We start from the raw sequence: 16203 nt of genomic DNA on the forward strand, positions 1-16203 counted from the left end.
TGGGTCTGGATCTCCATGGAGACAGCTAGACCATCTCATATTGGAGCTAGCACAGACTGATTATGTTGATGGACTCCTCTAAACTTTGATTCCGTTTGCAAAGTGTTTCTGATAAACTTGCCTGCTATTCCTCTGCCAGTTGTGCATTTTCATAAAGTTATTTAATAGCCACCGTCATGGACTCCTCTTCTTCCTGGAGCTTAGCAGGTGCCTGAACATTGGCAACCTTCTGAATGGCAGTGACCTCCTTGAGGTACTTGTTCCTTAGCCAGCAATGGGGATGTGTCAATGATACCCTCACCAGAATGTGCTCCCCACTCTAATCTAGGGAGAAAAATATTTCAGCTGGTGGTAAGTGAGAAGATAGTCTTGTTAGTGCAGCCTCTGAGGGATACGTATCTTCTTGGTTAGAGATGGGCAAAGAGTTGATGTCTAGTGGGCTTGCCTCATGCAGAGAGTGGCTGTTCTGCCATTTGTGTGGGAAAATCAATTGGAAGTTGTGCATTTCCTGGTGCTTGAAGAAGGTCAGATCTTCCACATACCTCATTATGTTTGAATGCTTCAGTGATAGCGTTGTCCATCAAATATGTTAGCTCCCTCCTGAAAAAAAACAGCCTTAACCCTTGTCTCTGCATTTGCTCATAAATCAGTCTATGAACTCTGTGTCTTCTGTCTAACTGTTATGATGAACATGCAAGTATACTCTGCATAAGTCTTCTAGTGTGATCTATAAGTTTTGGGAATCACTTCATTCTTTGGCTATTAATCTTTATGCGTTAACTTCACATACATCTTCATTGCCAATTCCTAAGCAAACCTTAAGGACTTACTTTTTGCATTGGACACACCCGAAGCTAGAAGCCTGGAGCTCTGTTAGGAGATCTGCTGTGCCCCAATTTACCTGAGGAGTTTTTCAGACATTCCAACAATATGCCTTTGTCCTTCCCTTCTCTGCTATTGACCAATCATATACCCTGATCAGCTGTCTTTCTCAGCAGGGTTAAACTGGCCTCTCAACGGAGGTTTATCTGCTAATCAACAAACTATGTTTTCAACACTGTCCTATACAATGACAAAGACTTTAAAGTATTTTTCATGACATCTTTAGCATGAGTTAAGATGTTGACCTTGGATTTCACTTGTAGATTAATATGTGTGCTTCCTGTTCAAGTGTGATCAAACATATGAATATATACATTAACAGCAAAAGTACATAATTTGGTCCCTTGAGCCTATTCTGCCATTCAACAAGATCACAGCTAATCTGTCTGAGCTTCAAATTCCACATTTCCATTTACCCTGATAACCACTGATTCACTTTCCGAACAAGAATCTATCTATATCCACCATAAAAATATTCGATGACCACACCTCCACTGCCCCCTGAAGCAAAATGTTTCAAAGTCACACAACCCTCTGAGTGAAAAAAAAATGAACCTCACTGTGGTCCTAATTGTAAAACAGCACCTTCCAGTTCTGAACAAAAAGAAACATTCTTTCCATCTTCACTTGTCCAAGACCGTTCAGGGTTTAATGTATTGAATCACTGCCCCCACAGCTTTCTCCAGTGAAAACAAATCATGCCTGTCCAACCTTTCCTCAGAAGACAACCTGTTTATTTTAAATATCACTCTAGTAAACCTCCTCTGAATAGCCTTGAAAATATTTACATCATTCCTTAAATAAGGTGGCCATAGCTACGCACAGCATTTGAGATATGATCTTACCAATGACCAATGTAACTGAAGCATAGTATCCTTACTTTGATGTTAATTTCCTCTTGTAATAAGGGACAGTATTTCATTAGCCTTTTTCATTCATTGCCCATTCTGCATACTAATCATTTCTGGCTCATGCAATCAATCATCCAGATTTCTCTGCACCTTGGAATTCTACAATTGTTTGCCTTTTTAGTAATATTCTGCTTTTTCATCCTTGCTGCCTAAGTAAACATCTCCATGTTTTTCCACGTTATATTCCATCGGCCAGATTTTTGTTCACTCACTCAACCTACTTATGTTCGTCTACGATCTCATTCGATCCTCTTCACAAAATACTTTCTTGCCTATTTTTGAGTCACCTGCAAATTTTGCCATGGCACCTACACTCTACTCATTTAAGTCATTGATATAAATTCTGAAAAATTGAGGACTCATCATAGACCACTGCAGAGTCCCATTCATCAAATTCTGCTAATCAGAACAAGTTTAATTTATTCTCTGTTTTCTGCCAGTTAGTCAATCTTCTATCCACACTAACATGTTACCTCACACCATGAGCTCCATTTTGCACAATATATGTACCTCCTTATCAAATAGCTTTTGGATATCTAGGTAAAGTATGTCAAAGTGCAACCTTTTATTTACAGCATATGTTACTCCCTCAAAGCACTTCTATAAATCGGTTTAACATGATTTCCTTTGAGAAAACTTTTGAAAAAAAAATCACAGTTACCTTGCATTTTTCCACATGTGCAGTTACAATCTCTTTAGTGGTGAATTCTCACATCTTCCCCATGATGAACTTCAAGCCAACTGACCTATAGGTGGATAACATGGTTACATTTGCAATTTTCCAATCTGGTGGAACCTTTCCAGAATTGAGAAAATGTTGGGAAATTAACATGAAGCCAACTATAACCATAGAACCACTTCTTTTACAAACCTTGAGTAAAGTCTATCAGGGTCCTGTCAGCAGCAGCCTCCTCAGATCGCTCCATATCCTGTAAGGACAGTCAAGGGCAGAAACCCACAGAACATTTAAGAAATATTTAGATGTGCACTTACAATGTCAAGGTGTACAAGTCTATGGGCCAAGTGCTGGAAAATGGGATGATAATAGTTATTTGGTTATTTTTGATTACCATAGACATGATGGGCTGAAAGACCTTTTTCTATACTGTAGACCTCTACAACTCTATGACACTTCCTTTGTGATTGAAATTTCACTGAGTTCCTCTCTACCTTCCACTTCCTCAATTACAGATATTTCTGAGATGTTTTGCATTCTCTAAAGTGAAGAGAAAAGAAAGACATATATTAATTTCATGTGTCATTTCCTGATTTCCATTATTAACTCTCCATTCCTACTTTACATACTTTTCATTTTTAGATATCATAGAAACTCGAGCTAGCAATTGCTATATTTCTAGCTAGCTTTCCCTCCAACTGTAATTTCTTTTTTATGATTACGTTTTTCATAATCCTCAGCTGTTCTTGATATTCTGACCAATATACCTCAACAACACAGTATTTTCCACAGTTGTTCATCAGTTCAGGGTAATCGTGATCTAATCATGGTCTAACAGTCAATCATTCATCAGGAATTGATCAGTTGCATGGAATAGTTTATTTTAAATGGTGAAACATTAGCTATGAACCAGCCAATACATAAATCAATTGATCTCTGTGCATGCAGCATGCAAACCAGTAGGAGACTAAATTGTCGCAGAGTTACAGCATTATGTACACACATCACGTAGAGCACATAAAGGCGAACTCTGTTAAACAAGGGCTAATATTGTTCAAGAGCATAAAGATCTGAAATGATTAATGTAAAGGAATGCTTTAAGCACTGCCCAGTATGGTAGTGCATGGACTTGGTGGGAGAGCACCAATAGAGTCATAGAGATGTATAACAGAGAAACAAACCCTTCGGTCCAACTCATCCATGCCAACCAGATATCCCAACCTAATCTAGCCCCCTCTGCCAGCACCCGGCCCATTTCCTTCCAAATCCTTCCTGTTCATATACCCATCCAGATATCTTTTAAATGTACCAGCCTCCGCCACTTCCACTGGCAACCCATTCCACACATGCACCACCCTCTGCATCCAATAAAGGAAAGCATACCAAACGCCTTCTTCACTATCCTATCTACATATGACTCCACTTTCAAGGAGCTATGTACCTGCACTCCAAGGTCTCTTTGTTCAGCAACACTCTCTGGAACTTTACCATTAAGGGAGAACTAGCCATTTGGGTACAGAACTGGCTCAAAGGTAGAAGACAGAGGGTGGTGGTGAAGGGTTGTTTTTCAGACTGGAGGCCTGTGACCAGTGGAGTGCCACAGGGATCGGTGCTGGGTCCTCTACTTTTTGTCATTTACATAAATGATTTGGATGCCAGCATAAGAGGTACAGTTAGTAAGTTTGTAGATGTCACCAAAATTGGAGATGTAGTAGACAGTGAAGAGGATTACCTCAGGTTACAACAGGATCTGTATCAGATGGGCCAATGGGCTGAGAAGTGGCAGATGGAGTTTAATTCAGATAAATGCGAGGTGCTGTATTTTGGGAAAGCAAATCTTATCAGGACTTATACACTTAATGGTAAGGTCCTAGGGAGTGTTGCTGAACAAAGAGACTTTGGAGTGCAGGTTCATAGCTCCTTGAAAGTAGAGTTGCTGGTAGATAGGATAGTGAAGAAGGCGTTTGGTATGCTTTCCTTTATTGGTCAGAGTATTGAGTACAGGAATTGGGAGTTCATGTTGCGGCTGTACAGGACGTTGGTTAGGCCACTGTTGGAATATTGCATGCAATTCTGGTCTCCTTCCTATCGGAAAGATGTTGTGAAACTTGAAAGGGTTCAGAAAAGATTTACAAGGATATTGCCAGTGTTGGAGGATTTGAACTATAGGGAGAGGCTGAACATGCTGGGGCTGTTTTCCTTGGAGCATCGGAGGCTGAGGGGTGACCTTATAGAGGTTTACAAAATTATGAGGGGCATGGATAGGATAAATAGACAAAGTCTTTTCCCTGGGGTGGGAGAGTCCAGAAGTAGAGGGCATAGGTTTAGGGTGAGAGGGGAAAGATATAAAAGACGCCTAAGGGGCAACATTTTCACGCAGAGGGTGGTACGTGTATGGAATGAGCTGCCAGAGGAGGTGGTGGATGTTGGTACAATTGCAACATTTAAAAGGCATTTGGATGGGTATATGAATAGGAAGGGTTTGGAGGGATATGGGCCGGATGATGACAGGTGGGACTAGATTGGGTTGGGATATCTGGTCAGCATGGACAGGTTGGACCGAAGGGTGTGTTTCCATGTTGTACATCTCTATGTCTCTATGACATTGTATTGATGTGTGTTGGAGGTGGGAGGAGATGGGTACTGAATGCGGGGAGCAGAACATGTGAGACATTATAAAATGTGTTGTGCAAAGTATCAACTCTTACCAGGAAACTCGCTTTGACTGTCCATGTTTTGCTCTTTAATTTAAAAGTACAGTAAGTGATTTATCATTTTAAAAAGCTATACATTATTTCAGGAAATAATTCATTTACATAAAGCCAGCACGTATCTTATAATGGAGTACTTACTTAACACTTACAGAGGAGACATGTAGTCATCTGGTCATTGTTTGGCTGAGGCCTTGATAAGGAGTATATTCCTTCAGCAAAGCCATGGGGAAAAACCTGGCAGATTAAACAGAAGCGTGATTAAATGCAGACAACCAGGAATAAATGGATTTAAAATGCATTTTACACTTGTTACACTTAGGATTTTGTGTAAAATGCTAGTATAGTTGTTATAACAAAAAATGTTTACACAGTTAAAATGGGGACTAAAATAGATTTTTCATTATCTGTCTTTTTATACTGGCATATATAATCATGTGTTTTTCCAGCTCCAGATTTTCAATGGAGTCAATGAGACCTTTATTGGAATGGAAGTTGTTTCACTGGTCATTTCAAAGGTTATTTCAAAGCATCCTGAGCAACAGTTCAGTCGGTTAAAACAAGCAACTTGTGATAGTATTGGATGCAGAAATAGAAATTGCCGGAAAAGCTCAGCAGATCTGGCAGCAGCTGTGGAGAGAAATCGAGTTAATGATTTGGGTCAAAACAACAAATGAATAAGAGTGAAATACAGAACAGGTTCAGGCCCTTCGGCCCTCCAAGCCTGTGCTGGTCATCATGCCCTAACTAAACTAAAAACCAAACCTTCTGACCTTAGTTCTCAGGAAGGGTCACTTGACCCAAAACGTTAACTCTGATTTTTTTTATAACCACAGATGCTGCCAGACCTGCTGAGCTTTTCCAGCAGTTTCTGTGTTTGTTCATAACATTGGATGCAGTGCCGTGTGATATAACGCGCTATAGTACAGTTTATGCAATCGAGTCTCTGGAGTGAGGGCGGACCCTTCTGGCTCAGATACAAGTATTCTACCTTTAAGCCACAGCTGACACCTGTATGGGACTAGATTTCCTGTCTATCCTTTCATGAGAAAGATGATCTGTGATCTGCAAGATCTTCCCTAAGGAAGGGCAAAAACCTGAAGAAATAAAACAATTCATGTGAGGGGAAAAAAAAAAGGTTTTGGTTGGCCAGCAATCTTAGCTGTAGATGGTGACACAACTGCTTTTACATAGTTGATTGTAAGTAATTAGTACAGCATATCTCATGGTTCAGATGAATGAAAATAATTTGATATCCCCTGCAGTACAGTGCAAATATCATACAACTGTTAAAGTAGGACAGCGTAATACTTGATTATTCCACCCTAAAAGTCACAAATTAATCTTGTTTTATCCACAACTCCCTCTAAGAAAGACACCTTTTCAGTGAAGCAGGCCTGTCAAGCAGTCTGTCAGTGAATGGTCAGCCCAGGACTGCCATGTGCTTTCTCTTTCTGAAGGAGATAAGCAGAGGTGTGTGAGCACTCATTGCTTTTGTGTGCATATGAAGGAATGAGAATATCTGTGAATGGTTGATATGAGAGAGTGAGAGTGAGGGAGAGAGAGAGTAAGAGTGAGAGAGTGAGTGAATGAGAGTGAGAGACTGAGAGAGTGAGTGAGAGAGAGAGAGAGAGAGATAAATGGAGTGGCAAGGTGTGTGAAAGTGACGAGTACTATGCAGATGAACTCTGAGAAAGTCAGACTGTGGAATTTTGACACCCAAAAATCATGTCGCTGACTTGCTGGGCCATTTCCAGCTCAGGTTGCTTGGTTAGTGAGCTTGTCCTCTTCTTCCTGTCCTTGGGTGAGCTTATCTGCGTGCAGTGCCTGAAGTGGCACAGCACAGGTGGGAACAGGAAGCCTGGAGCATGGGGTGGAGGGCGAGGAGAACAGGAAGCCTTCTCCAGTCTCGACTCCATTCCAATGGTTGCTGCATACTTACAAACCTAGCAGGGATTGATTCAATAAGCTGTTTGACCCAGTTTGGTCCTTTTAATTAGCAATACTTCAATGACCCCCTGTGTGATGCAGTGGTTGTGTCCCTCCCGCTGGAATGGGAGGTCTGGTTTCAAGCTCAGCGATGTGCAATACTATCTCTGAATGGGATGAATAGAAAAAAATAAGATTAGAAATGCTTCACTTGACAGAGGCATGCATAATCCCCAATGGCCCTAATAGCCTGACAGCAGACTATGAATGTCACTACCCTGGGAAAGAGACTCAACAGAGCCTGACCAATGGAAATCTGGTCCCTGACCCAAATGTGTTGCCACTATTCTGGCAGAACTGAAGTCTGTGGAATTCCATCCATCCTCCCACTAATAGCAAAGATGACCAGGAAAAAGCATCAGCTCCTATGGAACAGCATGCCTGCATCAGTCAGCAGATATAGCAAAGAATGGGAGGAAGTTAGAACAATGATCTAAAAAGAAAATATTTTCTGTCAAATTAGCCCAAATTTTGATTACTCAGAGGAATACTAAAGCAGCATGAAATTAAAAGACCTACTCATTATAATTCACTCATGGATGTGTGTCCAGGAAACAATGGATTGTTGAATGCGGCTCCTTTCAGATGAGACAGTAAATTAGAGCTGTCACTGCCTGTTCAGGTTGCTGAAGATTACATGGCCCTATTATTTACTCCGGTTAATTCAAGCTCATTTTTTGCTACCTTACAATTTGGACTGCACGTGAAAAAATAGGCAACAGCTTCAGCGAGACATTTTCTTTCTGTACAGTTTCCATTCAAGTAAAAAGCAAAGTTTGACTTAAGCCCCTTTGAATTAACAGAAGTGCATTGTATTCAAAGTAGTGCAGGAAGTTCTTGTTGCTGGCCATGTCTCCTGCCTTAACCACAAATGAACTAGCCATTCATCTCATTTGCAATTTGTGAAAACTTACATCCCATAAACCGACTGCTGTGTATGTACTACATTACAGTGACTATAGTCCTGAGTCATTAGTTGGATGTGAAGCGCTTTGAGATTTCCTGGGGATGTTTTAAGGTGCTGCGTAAATGTTTTCTTCTTTAAACTGTACATCCCAGAGGCTTTTGGATTTGATCTGTAGTCTACACCAATTTAGTTGATCTCAGCCAGAGCAGCAATAGTGGTGCTAAAATTGGTTTCAGTGCCTGGGGGCTCGGGAGAGGATAAATTAGTCTGGATAAAATCCCCACTCCTGACTGCTTTCCAAAGATTCCTATTGTAAAGTTTCCATGTGTGGACATTAAGTGCAGATGGATTTAGGCTCAGCTGCAAAGTCTTCCATGGTTGAATAGACTGGTGATTATCTCAGATCACAAATTAGGAATATTCCGCACAAAACAGATCCCAGAAACCAGTTATTAACTGGAGACTTATTTGCCAAAGTTTCTCAGTATTTTCAGAAGAGAACATTTTCTTTTATTTTGAAAGAAATGCTGAAAACCTGAAATAAAAAGGGAAAAGACTTGACAAATGGTGGTGGGGTGGGGGGGGTGGTGGTGTGAAAAGAGCAAAATATGAAAGATTAAAGAAGGACAATGTTTTAACTGGGCCCTTTCATCGCAAGAAAGCATCTGCAAAAATAATGTTGCATATTGCACAGTGGAACTCTGTATTTAAGTCTTTATATTGCCAGTTAGAAATAAGAGAAAATGGGTGCTTTACTATTAATACAGTGCATCTATAATGCAGACTCACATTTTTGATATCTATAATGTGAATTTGCATTATAGCTGGACTATGTGAATAGTAAAGCACCCGTTTTCTCTTGCTATTGCTATCTCTTTAGGAGCCAGGAGTTCCCTTTGCAAATTTGTGGTGTATTTGACTGCATTATGAGGACCTTCCATTGCATCTCAATTATAGCTGTTTCTCAGATGATACTTTAGTGACTATTTAATTGTTAATCTTTCAGCGAAGATATCACCAAATAGGAACTATGAGGTGTCATCATCTTTACTCTATGGTATACTTACTGGGATTTAATTAACGTCGCAATTGTGTGGATCAAATGGCCTTTTTTTTCTCATCCTTGATTTCACTTAAGTTCCTGTGACCCTATTATTGTCAGAAATGACTCATGGGAGTGATTTTATCTTCACAATTGGATAATGGTTAGAAATTGCTGTGTAATTTATACATGTCTAAGCTCTGAGATGAGATTATTAAGTTTGAAATTGCAGTTCTCCAGCACTTTTGCCTTTAGCTCAGTGGAAAAACAAAATCCATGGGTATGAGATGATGGCATTTTGAGTGCCACAATCAATAGTTAAACACTTAATTCATTTCTATTCTACTCATCTATCTACAGTTTAACTGAGACATTAATTCAGAATAGGATTTCTTTTTAAAATTAAAAATTGGTGTATGAATACATTAAGTATTCCCCCCTTAATATCAGCAGCAATTAATTCCAACAACAACAACCTGCATTTATTCCTGTCTTTATTATCCAGAAAATATCCAGAGAAGCATGATAAGAGTCAAAAGAAAACAGTAGGAGGCGACAAAGTAAATTGTCAAATTTGAAGGTGTAAAGAATGGTCTTAAAGAAAGAGAGGATACGGTAAAGAGACAGGGAGAAGTTTAGGAGGGTGTTGCAGAGTTTGGGACTTAGATAGTTGAATGTGTAACCACTGAAGTGAGGAGGGAAGCATCAAAGACTAAACTCAGAATGCTGGAAAGTCTCAAGTGGGCAGGAGGTATTACAGTTACTGAGAAACAGAAAATAGGTACATTTTCTGTAGGCCATTCAGCCCTTTGACCCTGCGCCACCATTCAATACGATCATGGCTGATCATGTACTCTCAGTATCGTTGATCACTTTAGCCGCTCCCTCATGAATATATCTAATGAATTGGCCCAAAAATAGCTTCTAATGGGAGAGAATTCCACAGGTTCACAACTCTGAAGAAATTCTTCCTCATCTCAGACCTGAATGGCTTACCCCTTATTCTTAGATTGTGACCCCTTGTTCTGGATTTCCTCAACATCGGGAACATTCTTCCCACATCTAGCCTGTCCAGTTTCATCAGGATCTTACATGTTTCTATGAGATTGCCCCCTCATTTTTCTAAATTCCAGTGAATGCAAGCCCAGTCGATCCAGTCTTTCCTCATATGTCAGTCCTGCCATCCCGGGAATCAGTCTGGTGAACCTTCGCTGGATTCTCTCAATAGCAAGAATGTCATTTCTCAGACTAGGAGACCAAAACTGCACACAATACTCACCAAGGCCCTGTATAACTGTAGCAAGACATCCTTACTCCGATATTCCAGTCCTCTCGCTATGAAGGCCAGCTTGCCATTAGCTTTCCTCAGCTCCTGCTGCACCTGCATGCTAATCTACAGCGACTGTTCCACCATGACACCCAGGTCTTGTTGCACCTCATCTTTTCCTAAACTGCTACTGTCCAGATAACAATCTGCCTTCCTGTTTTTGCGACCAAAGTGGATAACCTCACATTTATTGACATTATATTGCATTTGCCAAGTATTTGCCCTCTTAGCTAGTCTGTTCAAGTCACCCTGCAGCCTCTTAGTATCCTCCTCATATCACACACTGCCACCCAGCTTAGTGCCATTTGCATATTTGGAGATATGGCATTCAAATCCCTTGTCCAAATCATTAATGTATGTCATGAACAGCTGAGGTCCCAGCACTGAACCCTGCGATACCCCACTTGTCATTGCCTGCCACTCTGAAAAGGGCCCATTTATTCCAACTCTTTGCTTCCTGTCTGCCAACCAGTTCTGTATCCATGTTAATACGTTACCTCCAATATCATGAACTTTAATTTTCCTGACTAATCTTGTGAGTGGAACCTTGTCAAACGCAAGTACACAACACCTACTGATTCACCATCGTCTACTGGTCACATGCTCAAAAAAAATTCCTGAAGATCTGTCAAGCATGATTTCCCTTTAATGAATCCATGCTGACGAGGACCGATTCTGTCACTGCTTTCCAAATGTTTAGTTATTACATCCTTAATGATTGGTTGTGGGGAAAATGCTGGAGTCAATGTCAGGCTAAACGGCCTATAATCCCCATTTTATCTCTCCCTCATTTTTTAAAGAATGGGGTTACACTAGATACCATCCAGTCCATTAACACTCTTCAAGAGTCTACAGAATACTGGAAAATGATCACCATTGCATCCACTATTTTTAGGGCCACTTCCTTAAGTACTCTGGGCTGTTGAGCATCAGGCCCTGGGGACTTTTCGAGTTTTAGTCCCATCAGTTTCCCCAGTACCATTTCCTCACTAATAAGGATTTCCTTCAGTTCCTCCCTCATGCTTGACTCTCTGTCCCGTAGCATTTCCTGAAGATTATTTGAGTCTTCCTTAGTGAAGACAGATCCAAAGTATTTGTCCAACTGGTGTGCCCTCTCTTTGTTGTGTATTATGAATTCACCTGATTCTAACTGCAATTAGTCTTCACCAGTCTTTTTCTCTTCACATATCTATAGAAGCTTTTGCAGTCAGTTTTTATGTTTACACAAGCTTACTTTCATATTCTATTTTCCGTTTCCAAATTAAACTCTTTGTCCTCCTCTGCTGAACTTTAAATTTCTCCCAGTCCTCAGGTTTGCTGCTTTCCCTGGCTGATTTATATACCTTCTCTTTGGTTTTAACACTGTTTCTGATTTTCCTTGTTAGCCGTGGTTTAGCCACCTTCCCTGTTTTACTGGTACAATAAACAGTGTTGTACAATTGCTGAAGTTCATCCATATGTCCTTTAAATGTCTGCACTGCCTAACTACTGTCAACCCCTTAAGTATCCTTGGCCAGGCTATCCTAGTCAGTGCACATCCCATTCTATCAAAGTTAGCTTTCTTAAGGTTCAGGACCCTAGCTTCCCTGAAGGGTTTAAACACAAAAATTGGAAAATTAAATGTGAGGTTTTGGAATCTGGGAACCTTTATTAGTAAATTGCCATAATACAAAACAAGGAAGTGCAGATGCTGGACATCTGAAACAAAAGGAGAAATTGCTGGAGAAACTCAACAGATCTGGCAGTGAATATCATGAGAACAGTATTAATGGTTTGAGTCAGTTCCGAAGAAGCATTGCTGGACTTGAAATGTTGAGTCTGCTTTCTCCCTATATATGCTGCCAGATCTGCTGAGTTTCTCCAGCAATTTCTGTTTTTGTTTAAGCAAATTCCCAGCCTGTAACGACAGCTCAATATCCAATAATTTCTACCCCACCCCAATACACTCAGGCTAACTAATCCTGATAGTTATTGATTTTTTAATATTTTTGTCGTCATTCAAAAGTTTATCATTTGTCTCAATCACCAAAGTTCATGAATAGCATATGGAAAAAAGCATTGACTGTAGGAGTGTCATTAGTCATCATAGAATTCTTTCAGTGTGGAAGCAAGCCATCAATTCCACACCAACCCTCCAAAGAGCATCCCACCCATCCCTGTGAACCTGCATCCCCATGGCTAATTCACCTAGCCTATACACAATGAGCAAATTAGTATGACCAATCCATCCAGCCTGCACCCCATGCAGACACAGGGAGAATGTACAAACTCCACGCAGACAGTCACAAAAAGTTGGAATCAAACCCAGGTCCCTGCAGTTGTGAAACAGTAGTGCTAACCACTGAGCAGCCATGGTACTCCTGAACAGTCAAAGTGCAGAGCTGCTCCTTTGTCATGTCACAAAGGAGCACTGCTCCAAAAGCTTGTGATTTCAAATAAACCTGTTGGACTATACCCTGGTGTCGTGATTTTTGACATCAATAAAAGAAAAGAGGCAGTTTCTCAAATCACAAATTAGGAATGTCCCACACAAAATCGATCCCTGATAGCAAGGGCCTTTAAACTTATGCCAGTGACTGACTGTCTGTACATAGAAGTACCCTTTGCGACATGACATACCAGGAGAAAGTGAGCACTGCAGATGCTGGAGATCAGAGTCGAAGAGTGTAGTGCTGGAAAAGCACAGCAGGTCAGGCAGCATCTGAGGCCCAGGAGAGTTGATGTTTCGAGGACAAGCTTTCCTGATGAAAAGCTAATGTTAAAAATGTCGATTCTCCTGCTTAGATGCTGCCTGATTGGCTGTGCTCTTCCAGCACCACACTCTGTGACTACATGACATCCCAGCCTTGAGTTCTGATTGGATGTGGAGTCCCCTTTTTGCTTCGAATTGGCCCTGTCTCTGCCGGTAGGGGAGGAGTGATCAGAAGATTGATTTCTGCTCTATCTCCATCATACAACTCCAAAACATACAATCCAACTCGTGAAATGAGAAGTAATAGGGAGTCTAGAATTAGATAGAACACCAACTTGTATGGCATACAGATTCCTCTATGTCAGTAATTTTGTAGCACTGGCTACACATCGAAAGTGCCTCTTTGGTTGTAAATTGCATTGGGCTGGCCTGAAAGTGTAAATAGTGCAAGATACTTCATTCCAAGATTTGCGAAGAAGGATTGCTGTAATGCATGATGAAAACAGCCAGAGGAAATCTAACCACAGCCTCCTAATGATGTTGTTAAAAAGTTCAAACTGTTCAGTAATTTTATCAATTGAATTTCTCCAATATTCCAGATAATAAAATACGACTACATATTGTTTGTAATGCACAATGTGTGGGTGATTTCTAATTTGAGCTAACATCTATATACAGATTGAAAATAGTACAAATATGTTTTCCTTTTTTATTCAAACACTTGAATCTTCATCATACCTGCAACCTCATTGATGTGCGACTTCATTTCTATCTAAAGAAGACAATGCATTGGATGCAGCCAAAAAGCTGTGTATTAGCCAATGAAAACCAGCTTAAAAGCTGAAACAATCCAATGCTCCTGGAATGAAGCTGCTGCTGTTCTCTTCACCACAGAGGGAGGTGGCACAGATGCATCCCTGTTGCTTTTCCCCTCAAAGTAAAGGAAGGGAGCAACTTGGTAAGTCATTGTATTATTGAATGTTATTTAAACTGTGCCTTTATATTGTATCTCAGAAACAAAAAATACTATAGGTTTGGCAAATGTTCAGCAAGTGTAGTATACTCAATCATGTCAGAACAGCAGCTATCCCCTTCTTATCAAGTCAGACATTGTTTGTATATTCAGTGCAGTAACAGGAAAAATGACAAATTGCTGCTTTTGGTACTATGCAGTTTGTGTATATAACATCATAATCTCTAATACATACAAACTGGTTGACATGTGTATTCAGTGTTTGAGACTCGAGAAACTCATTGTGCAGCAGATATTTATGTAACTTAGACACACATATCTCTCACGTTTAAATACCCTACTACAGTGACGTATATGGCAGAAGTCTCCTCTCCCAAGAGGCAGCAGGCAAGGTGGTGAGAAGGGTAATTAATCAGAAGGTTGGCACTGGGAAGATATCTACTCCTTTGCCACCTCAGAAATTGAGTTCTGAATGGTGATCTGAGTTTGCCCTCAACAGGTCATTTTACCTGATTCAGAAATGCTTACGTTCTCCTTACAATATAAGGAATGAAATATTGTGGTTTTAAAGAATCCAGCAAACAGTTATTCATGCTAGCTATCATATACAAGCATTATATCTACAGGCACATACACAACTTGACTTGTACTAAGCTATTTGGGTCACACAGAGCAGCATGCTCATTACAGTATATCATATTCCAAGTGATGCCAAGTAAGGTGGTGACTGAGACATTTTTAACTTCAAATGATGTGCTATGTTAGTGGTGATAGTATGAGTGTGTTTCTTAAAGTTACACTGACCATGAGACTAACACAATAAGTCATAGAATGCCTACAGTGTGGAGGCAGGCCTTTCAGCCCAGTGGTATAATCATAGTGTCAATATTTCTATCTCCACATCCATTTACTGCAGAATCTGCTTACTTTCCACTCGTGATTATGTCGTGACATTAAATTATTATTCATGGAAAGTATTAATCATAAGGAAGATAATTACAACAAATTGACACTAACATATGGCTGCAGAATACTCTCAGAAACTCTCTCAAACAACTGAGTACAATCTAGAAATGTAAGAACAAATTACTGCAGATGCTGGAATCTGAACTCATAGCAACAACTGCTGGAGGTCACAGCAGGTCAGACAGCAACCATGGAGTGAGAGCAAGCTAATTTTTCGCGTCTAGATAATTCCTCATCAGATGAAGAGTCATCTGGACTTGAAACATTAGCTTGCTCATGGATGCTGTCTGGCCCACTGTGATCTCCAATATTTGTTGTTTTGAATACAATCTAGAGTTTTATAATGCAAGAAATCAAATTTATATCTGGAATATATTGATATGAAACAATTGCTTCATTTTTGATTCATCATACCATTAACCCAATGTTTACCTGACTGTTTAATAAAGAGTAGCTAGATAATTATACATCCGCCCAATACCTCGGACTATAACAGGCGTCACTTTCAACATGAGAAGTTCAGAGTAAATTATTTCCAACTAACATTGCTTATCTTTCTAGAAGTTATCATTCCCTCAGTTTAAAGATGGCAATGGATAATGTAGATAGACAAATCATCCGCAAAGACAGCTTTATTGCATTAATAATAACTTAAAATTCTTACAGTGTGGAAACAAGCCCTTCGGCCCAACAAGTCCTCACCAACCCTCTGAAGAGTAACCCACCCTGACCCATTCCCTTATTTCTCTACATTTCCCCTGACTAATGCACCTAACACGACAGGAAATTTAGCATGGGCAATCCACATAACCTGCACATCTTTGGATTGTGGGAGGAAACTGGAGCACCCAGAGGAAACCCACACAGACACGGGGAGAATGTGCAGATTCCACACAGACAGACATCTGAGGCAGGAATCAAACCTGGGTCACTGGCACTGTGAGGCAGCAGTGCTAACCACTGAGCCACCATGCCACCCCAATGTAAATTAATTACACCTTACATAAACATTGCTTTAAATAATTCAAACATTTGTGTTATTTACAGGAAAATACGGTAATACCTCAAAATCACAGACTTGCCTTGAATCTGCCAATAAATAGCATTGTAAATCAAATCTGAATTCT

The sequence above is a fragment of the Chiloscyllium punctatum genome, chromosome 3 (genome assembly GCF_047496795.1).
Source record: "Chiloscyllium punctatum isolate Juve2018m chromosome 3, sChiPun1.3, whole genome shotgun sequence".
Classification (NCBI taxonomy): Eukaryota; Metazoa; Chordata; class Chondrichthyes; order Orectolobiformes; family Hemiscylliidae; genus Chiloscyllium; species Chiloscyllium punctatum.